Consider the following 22530-nt stretch of genomic DNA (forward strand, 5'->3'; position numbering starts at 1 on the left):
AGTTTCCTCCTGATTTGTAACCGATGTGCTCTGGGTCCAAACATATTATGGTAAAAACACCACGAAAGCTATGTGGCGGGTAATCTACCGCGTTAGAGTTTATCGAAGGAGTTCTGTAAATACATATGTTAGTTCCTCCTTAGTATCGATTTGCAATAGCGAGGAAAAAGCGGCTGATATGCTGCAGGGTTAGGGGAAATGCTTAGGATGGCCTGCTTGCCGCAAAGCTGTCACTGAAGTCACAAAATCTTCAAGACATTATCGGTTACTTGATTTGCCGCTTTTAAACGCATCGCGCGAAAAGCTGGGATGGCTTCTGGAGCTGACGTCAATCTGCACCAAATTGACGTATTCGCATTTGACGCAGGGCCAATAGCGAACATGCCAATGGCCGTCCGAAAGTTGTTATAGATGGCAGTCGCTCTAAGTGGTCTTGAATCCGGCATCTAGTGGCACTAATTCTTAGGACCGATCCCAGTCAACAGTTGAAGTAGAATTCAAAGTTCGATTGCGAGATGCCATTGCGATTCTCCTCCGTTTGGCCAAATCGAGTTCAATATGATGTTTTATGTGACATATTGAACAGACAACTCTCATTGAAAGTCTCTTTCGTTCTGAGTTGTTTTCTTTATTCTGGGAATGGATTTCATGTGCCTACCAGAGATCGTAACTCGGGCAATCAATAATATTTTATACGTCGCCCAATCCGTCCTCCGCGGATTCAAAATGGAGCGGTTGGAAGCGGATCCATGCCCATTACGAAATCAATGCGCCTGTAATCTAAAATTGTGATGCCTTCTCCAACAAGAGCCACCACATCAGGGGTTACCAGCGTGATTTCGATGATTTCTTGTCTAATCACAGTGATAAAGTAGATTATTATCCAAATTGAGGATCTGCATTTCCGTCTCTACCAGATACTCTAATAGTCTGGAACTCCTCGTGGACTGCACGTTCCCTTCAATGATCTAAAAAGTATTTGTTGAATGATGATATAAACCCTCTTCAAAGTTACTCCTGCACCCTCCTACACATCATTCAGGGAGGAGGAGTACTACTTGAGCCAATCGTTTGTACTTTTGTGAAAAGCTTAGCCGTAACATTTGAAGATAGACACAAACCGACTCAGAGTGATCACCCTGAGTGATGCGAACAACAAAGGAAGAAACTCATTCTAGCAGTAAGGACTTCCTTCAAGATGAGGGATTGATGTCATCACACAGAGTTAATTCATCGGGTTCGATAGTCATGGTGGCAAGCGAAGGCTTAACAGTCGCCGACCGAGCCCGCTTTGCTGCCATTAGGGTTGACGAGTTGACTCAGAGAACCCCTGATGCTCTGATTTGTTCTTAACTGCACATTCCCCCTGACGACCCTTTTCTTTCGACCCGGGTTCTACCAAAGGTTATGGCTTGCCAGGAGGCACTGTTTTACCTAAAGGCCGTTTGCTCAGAGACACTTTTTGCCCGAAGGCGGTTTGCTCTGAGATAATTTTTGCCTGGAGGAAAATGCCGGAGGCTTTGGCCTCAGCAGAGGCACCCATCGGAACCCCAAGCCAGAAGTGCTGACAAAAGGAGCCAGCTTCGGTTCGCCTGGTAAGGACTGAGTACTTATTGGATTGGTTCCCAACTGAATAAGCGGAAAATCTAAGTCGAGGCTCAGATTTTCCATCCATGAGCTCAGGGTTGTTTTCTGCTATTTATGATTTCATGATTGGTTGCCATGGCCTTTATTTTGCTCTGGTAAATAGGAGTCGCCTATGACCATGGTATTTAAGTAATTTTAGTTAGATTTTTTCTAGTTTTTCTCATATCGGCCGCACACTGCCCTTTCCAGTATAAAGGGAAGTCTAGGCCCATTTGTACTAGGGGAGGGCATAAAGAGATGTCGTTTTGTGTGCTTCAAAGGCTCGGAATCCGCAACCTCTACAATTTTCTGGACTAATTCACCTGTTCCAATTTCTTTAAAAGATGTATGTGCCCCTGGGTCTTATGTCGCCGGTAAACAAATGTTTAGTCGCTGCATTTCTAAACAAATCAATAAATGAATGTTAGAAACTTCAGACGTCGCCATTGAAATATTAATAACAAATGTCCTTGTACACAAACTTGTGATCAAAAATTCAACTCTACAAACATCAAATAACGAGAAGAGTAAACCCAGCTAAGAAATCGATTTCATACCCCCAGGGAGAAACTAGAACAAACCTTCATTTCTACCATTTGAACTTTATTCCAAGCGATCAGGACCCATGTTGCAAATCTCTCTCGAAAACTTGATAGCTTTCTGCCTAATGAAGTCCTTTATGAATATTTAAGACAAGGTGCAATTAGTGTTTACCTATCTCACCAGAAACTTTGGGAGTGCGAGGGGGCATTACTCCCCCTGTATTAAGGAATAACTTCGAAGAAATTCTTCCATTCAATGCAGTATCTTTTCTGCAAGGGAAACAAGCGAACCGTACTGGACAAAAATTTTGCAAATGGAAGCGAATAATTAAAAGCCAGGTTGCACTCTGCATGCAGGAGTGCTGCTGCATCTACTTCAATCCTTCGTCCATGATGTGCAACAAGGGGTTGTTTCACTGAGCATACACGGATACCACACTTCAACGTTGAAATAGATGTTATGGCAATCTGCAAATTTAGTCGAATGAAATTTCAAAAATTTATCAACGTAACAGCTAGGAGAGAGCTAGATATAAGTGCTCCTACGTGGATTAAGGAACATCCAGATAATATCTTTCTATTCATGACGGTTCCTTCATTATTGATGGTATCTATCCTCATTTTCATTATCCTAAATGGCTATTGCTGCTGATAAATCCGTAGCGACAGGACAAGAAGAAAAACTTTCGAAAATATCTGGATTTTGAACTGCTTCTTGGATACAGATCTTAGACATCTACTTGGATAAGTAGGTGGACAGTTTATCCCCAGACGACCAGCCTGGTGGTCGGGATTAAAGGAAGATATATGAAAATCTATTCCATATTTCATGGGTCTTATGAATATTCTACTAAGGTAATTACAGTAATCACTCAACATTCACAAGGACTGCTACCCTGGAAGCTCAGACAAAAGATACATAATATAAATTATTACCAGTTGTTTCTCTGATCCGATATTAACGGCAAGATTAATTTCTAGTTGAGGAAATGGTTTGAACAAGGAGGGTATCAAGATGGATTAAATATAGACGATAGTTTTCTTTCAGAGCGTATGCACCTTGAATGAGAAGAGATCAATGGGCTGGAAGTCATTTCTGGATGATGATGATTGTCCCTCCCTCTTCGAGGGTATTGTTCATTATGGCGCATAGTTTCATATCTTTAATATACAACATATTACCAGTAGATGTCTTGCTGATGCATGAACAAAAACAGCTGAAATGGTACAAGCGTTGCCTGCACAGTTGGGAGGTGCCACTCTATAAGGACCACTGAATGTTTCCCCCATGAACGATCAAAACAGATTGAAGTCCTACAAATGTCGAATGTGGGGAGATTCCAGACCAGACCAGAAAAAAGAAGAAGGAAAGAATGAGGATTTGCCCATCATTTCAAGCACTGGTAGTTTGTCCTACGCAGACATACTAAGAAAGGTGAAAGCTAACCCTGATCTCAACTACGGAGGGAATTTCAGTAGGATCTCATACTGAAGCTCAGAAGGGAACAAAAGAAAAAAAAGATTTAGCCCAACAAAGTGTCTCCCCGTCATCCAATACGTGTCAGGAAAAGACAACGTCGTTGCGGATGCTTTATCATGAATCTCGGAGGTCACCGCCGCGATCGATCATACGGCAATATTCGAGGCGCAAAAAGACGACGCAGAACTTCAGAGCCGAGGACAAATTCCAAATAGAAGTTCACGGTGTTTCCTATCTTCGGCTCAAAATACCGACCTCAGATAAAGGACCCAGGCCATTTGATTCGGGCCTTGCGCACCCAGGCATCAGGACGACGAACCGGCTAGTCACGGACGTAAACACTTGGGCCAGGCAGTGCATCACGTGGCAGAAGTATAAGATCAACAAGCACGCAAAAAAGTTAGTTGGAGTATTCCCTCGGTTGACCCAGTGCTTCCACATCATCCACCTTGACATCATTGACACTTTGCGAGAGTCGCACGGATACAATTATTGCCTTACAAGCATCGACAGGTTTACGAAGCAATACCTCTGACTGACATTACGTCGAAAATGGATCCCGCGCTTCGATATACCAACCGTAATCATCACGGACCAGGGAATGCTGTTTGAGTCTACTCTTTTCTCCAAGTTTAGCGAACTCCTGGGTTTCAAACGACACAGGAATACTGCATTCCATCTGCAGTCAAATGGAATGGTGGAACGTTGGCACCGGACGCTGAATGCCACCTAAGAACCCGTCGTGGTCGCAGTCCTTGCCGTTCGCCCTTCACAGCGTTTGCACAGCCCATCGAGAGGCCAGTATCTGCGGCTCCCCGCCGACCTTGTACTGGATATCAAAGAAGGGATAAGCGACTGCAGCATGCTGCGTCTGCTCAGGGACGCGGTTTCGAGACTGTGGCCGACTCAACTTTCCCGACACAGCACGCCGAAGGTCGACACCCCCAGGGACCTAGAGACATGCTCGCAGGTCCTCATTAGGATGGACGCTCCTCGGAGGCGGCTGAATCGCCTCGAGTTTTGGTATAAGCCAAAACGATCTACGGAGTGGTTAATATAAATTGTGATGTGGAAGTTTAAATGGTAGTCATCGCTACAGACTCTAGGAATACATTGTTTCCGCGGGTGTTCCGCAAGGCTCTATGCTGTGACCACTACTCTTAGTTGTCAACGAGCCCAAAATAATGGATTAATTCGACGACAAAGCGGTGATTGTTGTTGCAAAACATTTCGCGGATGTGAAGTTGTACTCATCGGAAGCGACTTCTACTATAAAGAAGTGGTCTTGGACTTGCGGTGGGCAAAACAGAGGTGCTGTTTATCACGAAGCGGCCTAAGGAAACGACTGAATGGGGGATCACACCGTCGCCTAAAAACTAACAAATACCTAGGTGACGATGGATGCGAGGTTGAACTTCAAGGCGTTCAATCTTAGCAACGCCCTAACAAGCATGATGCCAAATTGTGCCGAACCGCGATGCACAGGTTGTTTACAGCCAGAGTGGTAAAGTCTACTTTGCTTTATGCCGGTGCCACTTTGACAAATAATCAAATCCCGACAGGGAGGAAACTTTCGAGCAGGTGGCAACAACGGTGGGAACGGGCGAAAAAGAGTCGATGGGCCCACACATTGATTTTCAACATCAAGGTTTGGACACAAAAAAAACGCATGGTAAGGTAAAACACGGGACACGGTGGATACCTTAAGTACCTTTATAGCTTACTTAATGTCATGTGTGGAGTGGCGAAATTTCCCACCAGGCGCGTCCCTTCGTGCGGATAAGGGAACGCTCGGTGGATGCATCAGCAGATGTGAATGTATGGGCATGGTTATACGCAGGCCGGGTAGGTGGGAAGTAAACGCCCACCCATAGATCCAAATTGACTATAACGAGTCCCAGAAATCAATCCAAATATGGAGGACGAAAAAGATAGTTTTTTATGATGCAGAGCTTCGGAAAAGTAAATAATTTTCGCGGTCAGGTGGAAAAGGTGCTACGTGAGCAAGCAGACGTGAAAATTCGAAAGCAAAAGATAGTAATCGAGTAATCGACATCGGGAAACGCGGCGATATGGGCATGTGGACGGCAAGCCATTCAAGAAACAATATTATTTCCGGAAGCCGCTTAGTAAAAGCAAAAGTCAACAGCGTCCATATCTACAGCTGCTATGCTTCTCCTAGTGCAACATTAGCGCTATACGAGGAGATGATAAACGGCTTGGTGCAAAAGCCCCAAAATTATTGTCGGCAATTTTAACACATGAGCCTTAGACTGGAGAAGTCGAGTGACACCTTTGCGGAGCGGACATCGCACCAGCCAATGTTGGATGTGTGCCCCACCTTTCGAGGCAGAGGGCTAGGTTCGATCGGCGATCTGACTTACCTCAGTACCTCGTTGGCGAGAGAGATGGTCTGGCGGATAAGTGAACTCTACACCCACAGTGACCTCAAGGCCATCTTTGTCGAAATCAGGAATGGGGAGACGACAATCGAGTGAGCAACAGAAGCGCAACCACCAGAATAGCTGGGTGGTCCACTGAAGCTTTCGAGAAAGAGACATTTCTGCCGGCTTTAGAAGGAGATTACAAGCCAAAGGGAACGGCACTGGAAATAGTCAATTATGTCAACGGGTGACTGAGGCATGCGACTCGACAATGCCGTGACGGAAGTTGCATCACAGTAGGAAACCAAACTACTGGTGAAACCAAGAAATATCGCTGTTGAGAGCATCGTGTCTGCGAGCCAAGAGGCTTTGACAAAGGACGAGAGGGAAATCAAAACATCGGTAGTGGGAGAAGAAATACCGCGATCTGCGAAGTAGTCTTAAAAAGGCTATACGGGAAAGTAAGCGGAATTGCTACAAGCAGTTATGCCTTGAGGTAAATACAAACCCGTGGGACACTCCTTACAAGGTTATAATAAACAAGATTCATGGACAAAAATCACACCAATTGACGTGGCCACGACTCTTGTTCAAAATAATCGCACAATAGGAAGAAAGGATCTCATGGAAAGGTGCAGGACGTCTTCATAATCCCCGAGGAGGAACTACGGGAGATCTGTTGACATAACCACATTTGAATCGTGCATGGTGGGAGGAGTTTTTCCCGCCCAGTGAAAAAGGCAGAGGTAGGTTCTACTACCGAAGCCCAAAAAAACCACCTGGCGCACCCTCTTCATATCGCCCTGTCTTTTAGACACTATAGGCAGGATGTTGGAGAGGGTGGTATACAATAGACTGCTTCCGTTCATCGAGCTAGCGGGTGCTCTATCGGAGCGGCAGTATGGGTTTCGCAGGGCGCGATCCACGGTCGATGCCATTGCAACGGTCGTAGAACTGGCCCGAGAAGCATCGGCCGCTCCGCGGTGGTGACGCTGGATGTCAGGAATGCCTTTAGCTTGGCAAACTGGGGTTGGATTAAAGACACCCTGGTTAAACTAGGTATCCCTAGTTACTTAACTCGGATAATCGAGGGTCACCTTTCGGAGAGACTTCTTTGGTCGAAACGAACGACGGGAATATGTTGTAACAGCAGGTCTCCCCAAGGCTCCATACTGGGGCCCCTACTGTGGAACGTAATGTATGACGGAGTACTCGGCCTTCGCGTATCAAAGGAGGCAACATTGATTGGTTTTGCAGACGACATTAGTGATATTAGTTGCGAATCACCACCAGCACGTGAAACTGTATGCAAGTGAAACCGTCCATGCTATCAACAGATGTCTCCAAATGGTGAAACTGCCAATCGCAGGGAAAACAATACTGTCAAAATCCGGGTTGGTAATCATGAGGTCGTTTCAAAATCGATCATTAGATACCCGAGGGTAATGATCGATGTCAAGCTGAGCTTCAAAGGAAGGTGCCCCTTGAAGACTATTCCCGTGAAAAGACAACAAAGGCAAGCTCATCTCTAACAATGATGATGATGGATGGTCCCGAATACGTCACTACACCCGAGCACCCGGAGCATGTTATTCTCCACTATTAGAGATTCGCACTCAATGCAGTTATCGAACCCCATAATTTCGTGGAGGAGATGCTGATGTCCCGCAGCAAATTTTAGTGCCATAATCGCAACGTAACCGCGATACAGAAAAGCTGCAGGAACTGGAATTACTTAGTTGTGTTGGTGTAAACCAGAACTCTCCTCGCGAAATAATACTTCGTGATGGTCCCGCGGAGATATGGGCGGAGAAGTGGGGGTGGCTTTAGTGACAGATTTCCATAAAAAAACTTACTTAACGTCCCAATTGCGATGGTATTCCAGAAGAACCTGAGGAGCATATCTTCTTCCATTGTTTGAAATTTGCAGAGAAAAAGGAAGAGTCTAGATGAGACATTGGGAAGAACAGTAGCACCAGGAAGTCTAATTGGGGAAATGTTGGAAGGCGATTGACGGTAAGCAGATTCAGTGCAGGTTGATAGAGGCAGGGGACGCGAGATAGGCACGTTTACAATAGTTGGGCGAAAAGAGAGGTTAGAGTCATGACCACCTCGCAATTTAATACTTTAAGGTGGGTCGGCGGAGAAGAGAGTTCTTTTTAAAGTTGTCCTTCTTTCATCAATGAATCTTAGTCTAGACTGACTAGACACTACGGATAAGGAATAGGAGGCAGAGTTTCATCGTAAACCAACCAGTCACAGTTCTTTTTCCAGAGATCTTCAATTTAGAATAAACGTGGCAATACCATCACACAAACCAACCAAAAAGAAGCTAGAAAAACATCTTCCACTGATCCCATACAAATAAACACAAACATTCTTCCTCAATATCAAACGAGTTCGATAATAATCATTTCCAATCTCATATATCCACTCAACAGCATTAGTACATGATTGCTAGCTGTTTTTCCTTATTGTCTTCAACTTGATAACAAAGTACTTAGTGATGTGCCTGTATCTGGTCCCGCACGTTCATTCACCTCCAACCAACCATGACTGCCATATTCAGGTCAACAAATTATCTGGCAATTCATATGCACAATGAACATGTCAGTCCCTCCGCAGCTCCGTAATACAATACGCAATACGCAGTTGAGCCGACTTCTCCCCATTTAAAATGTTAATCCAACAAAATGCTTCGCTTCGAGTTGGCAAACTATTCATCCAACTCGGCGATAGGGAAGTTTCGTTTCAGGAATTCCTGTCGTTTGCTATTTACACGAGAACCAAATCATTCCCAGGACGATGATAACAAGGCATTGAGAACTGATTAAAGTTCAGTTCACTGTATAACAGCTATTGTCCCCGTTTCCTTGAAAGAAGAGACCGACACATTCTCTGTCAAATAATCCTTGGGCTTTTGCTCTGACAAGGATGCTTTCCCGATACCAAATGTGATGCGAATGTCTTCATTGGGGGTAGCTCTTTTTGCTGGCAGATAGTCAGCACAGTCGTATAGCTGTGGAGTTTGTCCCATGGGTTAAGCGTATATTTTCCGCTGTGCGAGATGGCTTTGAGTTGATAGTTCACTTTGATTCTTTGATATTCATCTCTGAGGATTTATTCGCTCCTCAGAGGAGGAGTTGGAGTTGATACTTAGACCAAGGAATGTGTTGAGAGGTGGACTGAAGCTTTTCATATCATCTAAAAGCGTAGAAAGCAATCTTATTGCAACGAAAAGATGAGTTCCATGCATACTTCTCGACCAACTGAAAACATTCAAAGATTTCCCACCCTTTCTGTATGCGGGAACAGGCGAAAGCATTAGGGAGACATCCTAAAGCAACTCCAAACGAACTCGGCCTTATTCACATCATTTGGGATTTGTGCCTACAAAGCCAGAAACACATTTCTTCATCCCAAACAATGACCGCCTAGAGCCAGTGAGATTTCCTTGCATGGTCCTCATTACTTCACCCGAATTCATTCGTCCTTTTTGTGCTGAACTTTAAAGTTTAAGTCCTCCATTCCGAAAATTTCTTGAATTTCCCTCATTCTATTCAGAATCCAGTCGGGGATCAGTCTCGCGCAATTCAAAGAATTTCATTATTCAGAGACTCAGCCACATGCACGTTCGTAAGGACACCAGTAATGACAGTGGGACCAAAAGAACTGTCTGTCTCTCCAAGACGACAGGCCGCCTAAGTCACTTAAAAAAGTGAGAAACAAAAGCGAGAATAATATTCAATAAGCAACCGAAATGGAGCGTTTTATTTGAAAATTACAAACTGTCAGCAACACATACTTTATTCGGGCTCCAGTGAGCAACGATACCGTTTTGAGAATATTAAGCTTGGGAGATATTTGGAAAAAAAACTGAGTTCGGATGATTGAACCGCGATTAAATGAAACTCAATACAACATTTCACTCATTATTTCCAAGTTGTTATGAAAAATTGACTTGTACTGTCGATAAAGCTTGGCCTTCCCAGTATTTCGGTACTGCCAAGGCTCTGACATTCTTTTAGAAGAGAAAATAAACTTCCAGGAGATTACGTAACATTATGATGGATTACAGGCCATCCACCCGCAACAGGAGCGTTTGTGCAAACAGCATTGGGTACCTATACCAAGATGTTATCATGAGCGTCAAGGGCAGCTCTGACGTAAATAATTTGGGAAAAAGTTGGTATTAATTTTTTTATCTTATTTCTGTATCGAACCTCACTTTCCTGTTTTAATAAAATCCTCCGGTTTCAAGAAATTTGAAGTTAAAAATGAACTTTCGTATTTAGAGGACGTAATTTACCTAAAACATCGTGCCAGGGGCAAGCGGATAATAACAAATAAAAACGAGGAGGCGAGGAAATTTAATATTAATTGAAGGTTTAATTTGAAAGCTTTCACTCTCTTTAAAATATATAAGGTATCCCCCCCCCCCCCCCTCCTTGCTTCGTGTACAGTACAACTGACATTTCCAACACATTTTATAGTCATGGTCGTAGACGGGAAAAACGAACCCGGAATGAAAATCAAGCGACCCCTCAAATTTGCATAATTGATCTAACTCGGTTTCTCTATTTTAGGTCCCCGAAAGAATTCTGGGCCCGGGGTGTTTATTGATAGCTGTAGAAACCCCTTTTCGTGCCGAAATCATCTTTTCCTCTGCCTCTTCCATCAATGATTCTATTACCGTACGAGTCATTAGTGTCGCATTGTTACCCTCCTTCCCTTTCATTCTCTGTGGCGACTTTAATGTTCCTCTGCTCTCATGATTTACTATTCCCGGCCTTCCTTCCATTCCTAGTACCTTTTCCCATCCTTTCTTTCTCTAATCCACTTTTACCAACACCGGTACCGCCTTCCAACACAACCTTTTCAGAAATCACTTAAATCGTTCTCCTGATATCCAACGTTCCTGTGCGTTCTTCTTCTTTTTCTTCAGCTTTTGTCCCGTTTATAAGCAGGGTCGGCTCGTCGCGATCGGTTTCGCCTTTTGGCTCTATCGAATGCCTGATCTGGGTGCAATCTCCCCGGTTTTAAATCCCCATCCAGCGTATCAAGCCACCGTTGTTTCGACCTGCTTTTTGGTCGTTTCTCACCGACTTCGATGTTCAGACCAATTTTGGGAAGTGAATTCTCGTTAGCGGGAATTGCGTGACCATACCATCGAAGACGCCTCTCTCACAACTTTTCCACGATCGGTGCAACCCCATAACGATTGCGAATATCCTCATTTCGGATGTGATCGAAACGTGTGACGCCACTAGTCCAACGTAATATCTCCGTCTCCATTACCGCAGGACGCCGTTCACTGTCTTTTATAGTTGGCTAATACTCAGAACCATAGAGAGCGGCTGGACGGACGACATTCCGGTGCGTTGATTTTCCTAATCCCCTCATGCCCCCTCTTACGTTGCTCTCGACGCCCATCACCCTGCTCTCGAGTTTGTTGCTCGGATCATTCGACTCCACTCCCCCGCCCAAGCCTACTAGGTTTAATTTTGATAATTAGAATTTCGAATCCTTGAACTCAGCCCTGACGACAGTCAACTGGCTATCTTTCCTCTCTCCATTAATGTGCCACAAAGCGCTCATCACCTTCTATACCATTATGGCATCTCCTCCCCTGCTGTGCCTCCTCTTGCCCCACGCTCTTATCCAGTCTGGTTTACCACTAAAGTCCACAAAAAACTTCGTCTAAAATTTACTGCTGGGAAAGAGTTCTTGTCTTCTGCTGACTTCATTTTTTCAAAACCGTGTGTTTCTCGGAGAAATCTCCAATATCTGGCTACTGTTGAAGCCTCACTGGAGCGCGAAAACCTAAAATCATTCTGGTCTCATGTCCGCAACTCGCAAAACCTGGCCAAACTCTCCCCTCCTTTCATCAAATTCGCTGACTCCCTCTGCTAACTTCTCCCATATATTTGAAATAATTATGATTTGGTTTTGCTTTTCGCTAGTATTATTTATTAACCTTGCAAATTCCAATATTTCGGGAACCGTTTGTTACCTTCATCAGTGCTACAAGTCAGTGACTTAATTATTTCAAAATTTAATCGGTAGAAACACCGCGAGATTACTAGATCCCCGCAACTATCTTCTGATATACTCTCCGCTAATTTTCCTTTATCCAAGGTCCCCTTTTCTTCTCTCCCCCACGACTGGTTGCAACCCGCCCCCTTTTTCCTGCCATGCCTTCGCTACCCTTTTCCTATTCGAATACCTGGTTGACAACCTTGATGAACCTTTTTTCGATTAAAATTGGTAAGTTCACTTCCCTAGCCTGTGGAAAGAGCCTCTTATTATCATCAAGTGGCAATTGCACTCTTGCTGAGAATTACCGCGCTATTTTGCTTCTTTCCTCCTATTCAGAAGTCTTGGAAAGGCATGTCAGCGAGAAAGGGAAACATGTCCTTTTTAAACGTAGATTAACTCGACGATTGACTTTACCAATCAAATTTCTGCTCGGCGAGTGACCTTTTTAAAATTTGGAAACAAAAACAAATCGCATGGGGCCAAATGTGGAGAATACGGCAGATGGGGTAGCAGTTCGTAGCCCAATTTAGACGAGGCAGCAGCGAAGGTGTGAGCAGATGCGTTGTCATGGTGGGACCAAATGGGACCTTTTTCTACAATTCAGCGTCGAATCGACCCAAAAATTCGCATAGTAGGGCTCTTTGACCCTATTGTCCTTATACAGATCAAACCTTGTGAATCCCAGAAAATGGTGGCCGTCACCTGTCTGGCTGATAGGGCAGTTTTCGCCTTCTTCGGAACACATTTACCGGGTGAAGTCTACTGTTTCTACTGCTCCTTGTCCTCTGGTGTACCAGTGGGCCCATATTTCGTCGACGGTCATGAAACAACGCAGAAACTCCTTCAGATTGCGCCTTAACAGCGTTAAACGCTGCTCTGAAGTGATTTCATGATTGCGCTTGTTGTTCGGAGTGAGCAAACTCAGGACCCATTACGCCAGTCGATTATCCTTCGTAGTAGCCGTTTTTGGGACACCTGGGCGTGGCTCATCAAAAGCCGACGTGCGACCATGTTGCAACTCGTTCAACCAATTTTTTACGGTCGTACACAGAATCCAAGCGCTCTTTGATTTTCCCTTCAAAAAACATCAATCGAATCACTGACCGATATTGCTCTTTTTCCATTTTCCTAAAATCTGCGGACACACACGCATCTATATGCGGTCAAAACAAAACTACGAGTCCGACCCGGTTGGAATTTTGATAGTGGGTGTCTACGAAATTGTACTACACGATAGGCAATTTCTCTTCCAGCGGTAAGACCAAATGCTTATCGGACCGCCCTCGTATCTACATTGATTTTGATACTGTAACTCACAAAATGGTTTTGCTCAAACTCACCTCTCCCAGCGATCCCATAACATTTGTAATGTCTTTTAATAGGTGCACATACCGTTCCTTTTCCCTCTTATTCTTTATCAACGGCCTTCCCCCTCCTTAATTGTACCTGCTTGCTCTATACCGATATCCTTACCCTGTTTTCCACTGCATCATCGGCTAGGAACTGTGTCTCCCTTTAAGTAGACCTAGATACTCTGGTTCGTTGGTGTTCCGCTAATAGATTAATGTCAAAAATTAGCAGCACTCTATGTGTTACTCACTCAAATTCTGGCCCACTTCTTTTTCCTGCTCTATTGACGAATATTTTATGATATATCATTTCAGAACCACATCCCACACCGCGGAGTCACCTTCGACAGTCAGCTTCGCGTCAACACCCACCGGGATATTTCAGTTGAGCGTCATGTAGTTGTTGGTGGACAAGTACGGCCAATATTCGCCTACCGTCGATAATCTAATTTTTCGGTTCTCTAGGAGCGACATGGACTTAGGTGGAAGTTATCAAGCGTGAGACCAACTGACATGAGTCCGTAGTGTGACGTGGTAAAAACATTACTTTTTGAAAATTTGAAATTTTAACTGTCTTCCAGAAAAGACTGGGTAGGCATCATGGCATCTCGGCTCCTCGGATATCGGATGCCTTCTGAGTTCGGCGTTTGATTCAGATTTCAGACACAAAGCCTAGGAAATGGCTTCGTCTGAATTCGGTGCTTAGAGATAAGGTTATTGATATCTGAGACAAAGCCGAACATTCGACGCAGGCTTCAAACTCTGGATGACTCCGTCTTAAGGACATCGCGTTCAGTGTATACCGGCGGGCTCTAAGGCCGGGGCCGGTAATCAAAGGCAGCGGAGACCCGTCTGGATACCGACCACTCGGTATGCTTGATAAAGTTCAAAAAGTAGTCGAAACGCTCATTACTAGTAGATTCGCTGAACTGATACGTGCTGCCAAGGATTTGTCTTCTTGGCAGGGAGAACAGAGAAATCCATGCTGTCATGGAGGTCATTGATGCGGTTCACCGAACTGAGTCATTAATGCCGACAGGACAAAAAAGGCGCATTAAGAATCTGCGAGCCGCTTCGGCCACGCTGCTCTCAGGGCAGAGGTGAGAAAAATCATATGCGAGTTGTATTGGAGTTCTTCCTAGGGTCGGAGGCTTCGAACGCTTCCTACGATAGTTTGCTTACACTTGACATGCCCCAAGAGTTGAGCTTGGTTGGTTATACAGAACCTTAGGTCCGTGGCTGGACAGAAAATATAGTTATAATTCTTATTTCCTTAAACAATTACTAAGCGGTAAAGAATGATCACCTACAATGGCGTGGTGCAAGACACTGAGCAAAATCTTTTTGTAGAAGATGAGATGAGGTGTCAACAACTCTAAGTAGGTCCATGCTGGTCCTAAGCATAGAGGAAGATGGTTTGAGATAATGTATTTAGTAGTATCCTCGGGTATTTTTGTATTCTGAGATGCTAAGATCAGGGAAAGAGATAAGTTACTCTCCTCTGATAAATCGTACCGGATCCTCTTGGTGACAAGTACCAAGGCAAGCTAACCAAGAAAACTTATAAACTGTCGTTACAAAGAAACGACTACCCTATTTAATAAATCTCGGAAGAAAAACTAGAGCCGACAGGGAAGGGCCTAGCCCTATCAAGAAATGAGCAAGGATTCTTAACGCATGGACAGAATCACCTCTGTCTTAGGAACAACATGAACGAAGCGGTTTGTAACTCTTTTTATAATTCACAAAGTACAATGGGATCGAACGTAAATCCGCCATACTTAGACTAAAAGATGACCGAGGTTAGAATCTTTGAGAAAAAAGCTCCAACCAAAGCTGACCGCGTGCAGCTTGTCCATACGTGGGATCGCTTAATGCAGTACAGTTTGAGACTGATTCCGAATACAATAGAGTTTTTGACGAACAGTCCTAATGAATCAGGCACCATCATTCCCAGTTACAGAGAACTAGCGAGAGCTGTATCTGGGGTCAGTACCACCAGCCAATGGTACACTGCACTATGAAAGTGCTTCACGCACCAAGTGGCTTTCCACAACTGACGGTTTTTATGATGGGATGCATCAACTTATGTCTCAAATTCTAAATCCCCGCAAGGTCGCTCACCCTGTCCAGGTCTATGGTTCTGGATGTTAGCCTGTTACCAAACATAATGGACACCGACTCGCCGCAATGGAGACGAAGATGTTGCGTTGAATCAATGGCGTAATACGCAATGATAAGGTTTGAAATGAGGACACTGGCGATCCCGTTTCGTGATAAGCCTAAAGCAGCGGGCCAACACAAAGAAAAACACAAAAATCCATGATGTAGCAAGATTCGAACCCGGAATAATGAGCCTTGATTGTGGAGTTTTTCGGAAAATTTGAATTTGATTAAGGATTGGATGAAGCTGAGAGAAGAACTGGTAAATAAATCGAGAGCAAGGTAAACTCAAATAACTGGGGACAAATCTAAGGGTATTGCTGAGTTTGCAAGGTACGACTGGTTCAAATTCGTAACTATTATTATCATGGTCCAAACTATTGAGGAAGCTTCAGATGTACAAAGTGAGTCTGAATTTTCAACCCCACCTTTCCTCCTGAATTAAAGCCAATTTTTGATGCTTTCGTAATAAGATTATATATTAATTACATGCAGAATACAGTTCACCGCACATGGGCGCAATGCAGTGCGATATTGTGCATCGCAATTGCATTATCAAACAAACAATATGGACAAAACAAAGAACGTCATGAAAATTGAAAGCTGAAACACACCCTCGTAATCTCTGAGACTGCTTTTTACTTACTTCACGTTGTAATGCATTTAAATCAAAAGCATTTAATTTCAGCTGAACTCACCTGAAAAAGAGAATGAATATTTTATTAATTTATAAATCATCTTTTTTCGTTGCAATTCTTTAAAAAAATATGCAAAAGAAAATTTCAAAACAAACCGCTTCGTGTGAATGAAATTTATGTGCATCAGCTATGAACTGCATGAATATGCATCTGTAGGAGTTCACGATTTCAAGGTAACCTTGTCAAAAATGGAAATATTGTTCCATAAATTAACCGGATTTCTTTGCAATAGATTCACTGTTACCGTTACATAATCGAAATTTAGTTGAAGATAAGAAAAGCGAAGAAAATCAACTGCTTTGGTATTCTTTCACGGAGGTGATCACCTGTTGGCTTTTTGCGAGTTGTTTCACAATTGTGGCTTCTGTACGTCAATTGTTATTTCGTAACGCAAGCTGTCTCCGTGTTCGGCATGTATCTTCAGAGGAGAAATTTTCTCACAGTTGAAATATGGATTAATTTATCAGCAAATATTTCAAGGTCGAATAGAATGGAAAAAGAATTTTCCGTTTTTATCTGAAAAAATAGTGTATTTCAGGAACCAGTTGTCCCTTTGTTTAGTGCGTCGATGCACTTTAGAAGAGAAAAGCTGGTTCCCGAAATACTGTGCTTGCTTAATAAAATTAATTTTAGATAAAAACGGAAAACTCTTCTTAATTTTATTCAACTTTCTGTTGCTGCTGTAGGTGTAGAGAGTCTTTATTTGTCTAGTTTCGGCAATCACAATGAGCTTTGAAACCCCGATTTACTGAGGTGCCAAATATCGTACCTTCTCGTACTTGTAATCGGGAACGCATAGTAACGTGAACCGATACCCATACGGCGCAATGATGCAGAGGAAGCCGAAGATGCTCATCTGTTTGCCTTCTCTACGGAGCGGAGTTCACAAAATTTCAAACGAAGCTCCTATTTTGTTACGGACTTCATCCTTTACTTTACTAGGTGCGTGTTTTGTTACCAGACCTCGGAGATCACCGCGGTCATAGATCGTAGCTAGAATCCTAGCGCACTTCATATTCAGCTCTTTGTAATAATCCATTGCTATTAAGTATGTGGGCACTACCTGAACACTTAAGCTCGACGAGTCAACTGGCCTAAACCAACAGCTTATATTTCGTTGATTGTTTTGACGACAGAGTTTAGTTTCCCACCAAATTCTCCCAGTCGATCCGAGACCGCTACATGCTATGCCTCTACCCGAGCGTTCAATAGGACATTCTGCCGGATGAGACTTTTTTTGTCTGCTTGCTGCCAGGACATTGAGCGTTTCTCGATTTTCTAGACAATGTCTTCCTGCCTGGATAGCAGATATATCGACAGAGCGTCGCAGTGCGTAGTTGACGCAATCTTTGAGGTTTTTCTGCCTTGTTTGGCACGACCGTCATATTTGGTCGATCCTTGATCATCTCCTGTATTCGAAAGTCAACTTCAATCCTGAGATTCATCCCAAGACGCACTATCGTTCAAATCTACCCTCTTAAGGGGGGCTACCAAGCTGTCACCAAGATTTGTATATTCTCACACAAACGACATACATACTCGACTGCCAATTCGTCACTACACAAGCTGCTCATCGAATTTGAGCTTAGCGGCATGAAGCCCTACAGCTCCTCCGAAAAATACGCGCACTCGAAGGATCGGCTATCAACAACGACTCGTTGCGAGTGAAGTGGCTGAACCTTTTGCACCCTACGTGAGCAGGCTAATAAAGGTGTCAAGGCCTTCAATTTCAAAGAACAATGTATACGTGTTAGTCGCACCTTTCATCCGTTTCCCCAACAGATGTAAATCTTGTCGCTGGGGAATCGGCAGCGCTTCGACTCAGAATGATCCAACTTATTTCTCTGACTCTGACAGTCGAAAGCCAAGCCACTGCCTCTGCCATCAAACAGCAGCAATGAGGACGTTTCGCCCTAACTCGCCGGCACCCACTTCCCCACTTCCCGCAGGAGGAGAAATATTATATAAAGCGCCTTGTTCCTTCAACCGCAAAAATCAGGGAAACCAGTAAAGCTGACTTAGTCGGCCACTATTCTCGCGGAAAACCGCCTGCATATCTTCGACTGCAACACTCGTATCAAGTTCCTCATCGGCTCAGATTCAGTGCAAAGAAGACTGTGGTAAAGAGAAATGAACTGCAATGCCAGCCTCTTACTCCCTAAACAGTCGATCGCTACGTTCGGTAAACACACGATGACGCTCATTTCAAGCACAGCAGTTATCCACAGGACACAAATCAACAGGTGATGAGTACTGATTTCATGATTAGCGGATATTAGCCTACGAGAGGGAAACGCGTCCAAGAAACTCAAATCCGAACCCAAGAGAGGAAATTCCAGATAGCTCAGAATTGAAGGTAGAGGCCAGGTTAGATTCAATTGGTGTCTGGCAACGCAAATGGGATGAAACTACGAAAGGAGTAATACCTAAAAAGTAGTTCCACCTGGGCCTGGGGCTGGAAACACCGTGGGTGGTTTTTAACGGGCGGGAGTTCCACACGCGTCCACTCTAACTTCGACGTTCGCGCGCTGGAGCTGAAATGGACGTGTCTTTCTAAGATTTTCCACCAGCGTGTACCAACAAAAAACAAAGACACAAACTCTGATTATCATGAACGCTACTCAAGGATTTCGACAGGTTGGGGAATTATCACCGCTAATTTTGGGTACGGCAATTGATAAACTCCCAGTTGAGCTAACATACACTAGCATGTTTTTTCCCTGTTCGTACACGGAGGTGGAAAATCTTAGCCAGAGACGTCCGCTGCAGCGGCCACAGCGAGCGCGTATGGGATTCACTTCCACTAAAAACCATCCCCGATCTCTCCAGCCTCGCGGGATCAACATTTAGGTATTATTTCGCGGAGTAGGTTTGCCATTAGGAAGTCAACTTTCTCCATCTTCCGGCTTTCCTTCTTCAGCAACTCCTCCGGCATTTTTACGATTGCCGAGGAAATCGTAGGTTCTCCTTCAACCTCAGGATCTCCGCAAGTAAGTTCTCCGGGCTTACGCTTCTACCCAACACTTAGTTTAGGTCCCTCTTCTCCATTGCGAACTTTGGGCAGTGAACCATAGCATGCACTGGAACTGGGTAATGTGGTAGTTGGTCTCCCCATGTTTCTGCTCAAACCACACCATAATGTTGGGAATGAGCCTACGCGTCCATCGACCTTGCGTAAACTCGTCCCATCTGCGTTGCCAGAGATCATACAACTCTGTCCTTGCCGCATTCCCACGCTCTGTGTGCCTCTTCGTATGTCTTCCATGGTACAGCACTCTCATCTCCTTTGCTAGAATATCGACAGAGATCATGCCTGCCACCACCAATACTGCCTCATCTGATGTGGTTCTAAAAGCACTGCAAACCCACAGAGCCATCCACCAATAAACCAAGTTCACCCGCTGCCGTCTCTGAAGGTTTCCAAGCGCCTCTGTCCACACAGGTGATGAGTAAAGCAGGAGAGATCGCACCTCTCCGACTACAAGCAACCACTGGCCAACCACTGGCTGTCTTTTGGCATGCATACTCTATGTACCCCTTAAAGTTCAATTTGGTGTCAATTATCACCCCCAGATATTTGACAGCGGGTTTGATACGACCGTATATCCACCGACTTCGACTTTCCCAATGTTCTTTTTCCTGGGGTTCGTTATTAGGACCACTTCCAAGGTCAGCCCGGCTCTTTCTAGTCAGGACAGCTCTTACTGTTTCCGTCGCGTAGACCCCGTATCTTCTGGGTGTTCAACACAGCTAGCTCATCAACAAAGCCGTCAATCGTACTCTTCTCTGCGACGGTAATAGCAAGTAACCTATTATACATGGCATTCCACAATAAGGGACCCAGTCTTTGGGCCCTGATCCGTTCCGTACCAGAGAGCCCTTTATGAGAGGTAATTTTCCATTAAATCCTTTAAATACCCGGGAGCACCTGTCAGTGAACGCCCCTTTAATTCTGTTCCAGTGGACCGAGTTGAATGCGTTTTTGATATCCAGCACCAGCACGGCACAGCAGCCGCCAGAAATCAGTGCGCCTTTTGCTAGATTAACTTCCTTGTTTATTGCATCCACCGTAGAGCGGACACGCCAGAAACCAGACGATATGATGCTGGACCTCCAGGTAACTAGGTTTGGGAACCAACACTAACTTTTGCTTTTTCCACTGAACAGGGAATATTGATTCGTTTCGGCATCGAATCGAAGGTGTTGGCAAGAAGGTCGGGTCTAGTCTCCACTGCCAGTTTCAAAACTCGGTTGGGGATACCATCCAAACTTGGAGCCTTGTTGTCACCGATCCTACCACATATTTCCCGTAGCTTCTTCACAGTTATTGAAGATATTATACCCTCCTTTAGCTAGACTACCGTTTGCCTTCCCACATTTTTGTGGTGAGGGAACAGAGTGGTAACAATCTGTTTCAGGAGGCGCGGACAGGTCACCTATGGTGATCTTTGTAGGCCTCGGTCCTAAGGGTTTACATTGACATGGTCACACAGCTGTTTGAAGCAGCTATTTCTCCTCCTCCGAATTGCTTCCTTTAGGCAGCCACGCAGTTGCCTGTGTGTCTCCTCACGATCATCGCCACTAGGCTTTCCTCTGAGCCTCTGGTAGAGTCTCCTTGCCTGAAAACTTCGGTCTCGTAAACTTGCGATTTCATGGTTCCACCAGAAGTTGGGTTGCCTTCGCATGCTTCCATCACCCATGGGGTGATTTGGATGGCTTTTTCTTAAACCGTACCATTTAGGAATATGTCCGGTTTAAACGCCGCGGAAAACATGTCACCCTCAGAAACTTTCACTGTCCAACCGAGCAAACCACTCAGCATTCTCCGAGAACTCTTTTTCGAGCTTCTTCTGATCGGGTTCGTCGATGGAGCCAGTTCCAGTCCTTCCCGACGCGTGTAACATTAGATGACACAGTAGCCAAGGTTCTGGCTACTGAGGCACTGCGGTCGTTTGGTATCTACAGCCGGGAGCCTGGTTACCTACTCCCAAAAACCGCCGTTACTGGATTTACGAAGGCGTGCACTATAACTTTATTCCCCTTCTGCTTCTCCATGTTTGATTTTATTTCTGGGTATCTTTCCCATAGCCAGTTTTTATCCACACGTGGGATGTGTTACGCTGATAATTGAATGTTTCGCTCGTCGTTTAATAGGATATATGTTTGAAATTGTCTGTATGTTTGGCTTCAAATTGCTGAAACCTTCCCTGGTTGGATTGCTTTTGTTTTTGTCAAATATGTCGAATAAATGAAACCCTCAAAAAGCCCCACACTGTGCGTAGACGCCAGCAGGATTTCGTGTAGCCTAATTCCTGACAGTTCTAGCACTGCACTGGATTTGTCTATTCCTGGTGTCACTTGGCGCTTCTATGGAGAACGTAACGAATGCTATGCATAGGGTGAAACCTTGAAAACGGGTTCTTAAGGTAAATATGATCCACTAAATGATACCTCCCGAAATTTGTTCCCTATTAAGTTAAATTAAATTATTTTTATACATTTGAATGATATGCGCTCTCAAGAATGCCTTTGAGTAGGGGTAAGGGATCGAATATTATGGAGATATTGGTACCAGAATCCTTAATTATGATGAAACCGCAAATCTCGTACCACGTCAAGTCGTTAAGGCTAAAGTAGACCCCTCTGTTAACAACTTGGTTCGTGGCTAGCCAGCATTTCACCCTAGTACTCAGCAGTGAATACCTCTTCCCCAAGTGGGCCTAGGGAACTGACCACCATGGTTCATTGAAGTAGGACACAGCTGGACTAATTCAAAATAGTGTGGGTCATACCATCTTTAAGTTTGGGATCAATCAATTCGATTCGTATCCGAAAATAATGAATGAAATTAATGTTCCATAAATAAAATCTCTCAAAGGAATTATCTATTCTATTGCGCTTATCCTTTTAGATAGCGTCATCTAAATGATAAAAATGAGGGTTTCATCGACTTATGACTCTTGAACAAAAGGATGAACGACACACATTACGTGCAAGCATATCTAATGATTCTCGCATAAGGGACTTCAGTTTTCGGTCCCTGTTCCAGCTCGTCGATTCCCAGAAAGCCTTCAACTAAATGGCATATCCTTTCAATATTTGAATTATCATATATGCCACATACGTAATGTGGCCTGAATATAGGATATACCGAAGGCATTCACTATATGCTCGAATAAAATCATAAATCACTTCTGGATCTAATAAATTCCTTCATCTGGATCCATTCGGTCATTTCTCTTCGTTTAT

At 44.2% G+C, this 22530-nt stretch overlaps 1 protein-coding gene and 1 long non-coding RNA gene across 2 annotated transcripts in view; both read right to left on the reverse strand.

Annotated features, from left to right (window-relative positions):
* LOC119658027 overlaps positions 1-16284 on the reverse strand; it is a 31335-nt gene extending 15051 nt beyond the window's left edge. Inside the window, exon 1 of the long non-coding RNA XR_005250196.1 lies at positions 16230-16284. This is a non-coding gene — a long non-coding RNA (uncharacterized LOC119658027). The remainder of the gene's footprint in view (positions 1-16229) is intronic.
* LOC119658025 (E3 ubiquitin-protein ligase znrf2) overlaps positions 1-22530 on the reverse strand; it is a 266182-nt gene that overhangs the window by 76447 nt on the left and 167205 nt on the right. The window lies entirely within an intron of this gene.

Source organism: Hermetia illucens, chromosome 5, assembly GCF_905115235.1.
Source record: "Hermetia illucens chromosome 5, iHerIll2.2.curated.20191125, whole genome shotgun sequence".
NCBI classification, from domain to species: domain Eukaryota; kingdom Metazoa; phylum Arthropoda; class Insecta; order Diptera; family Stratiomyidae; genus Hermetia; species Hermetia illucens.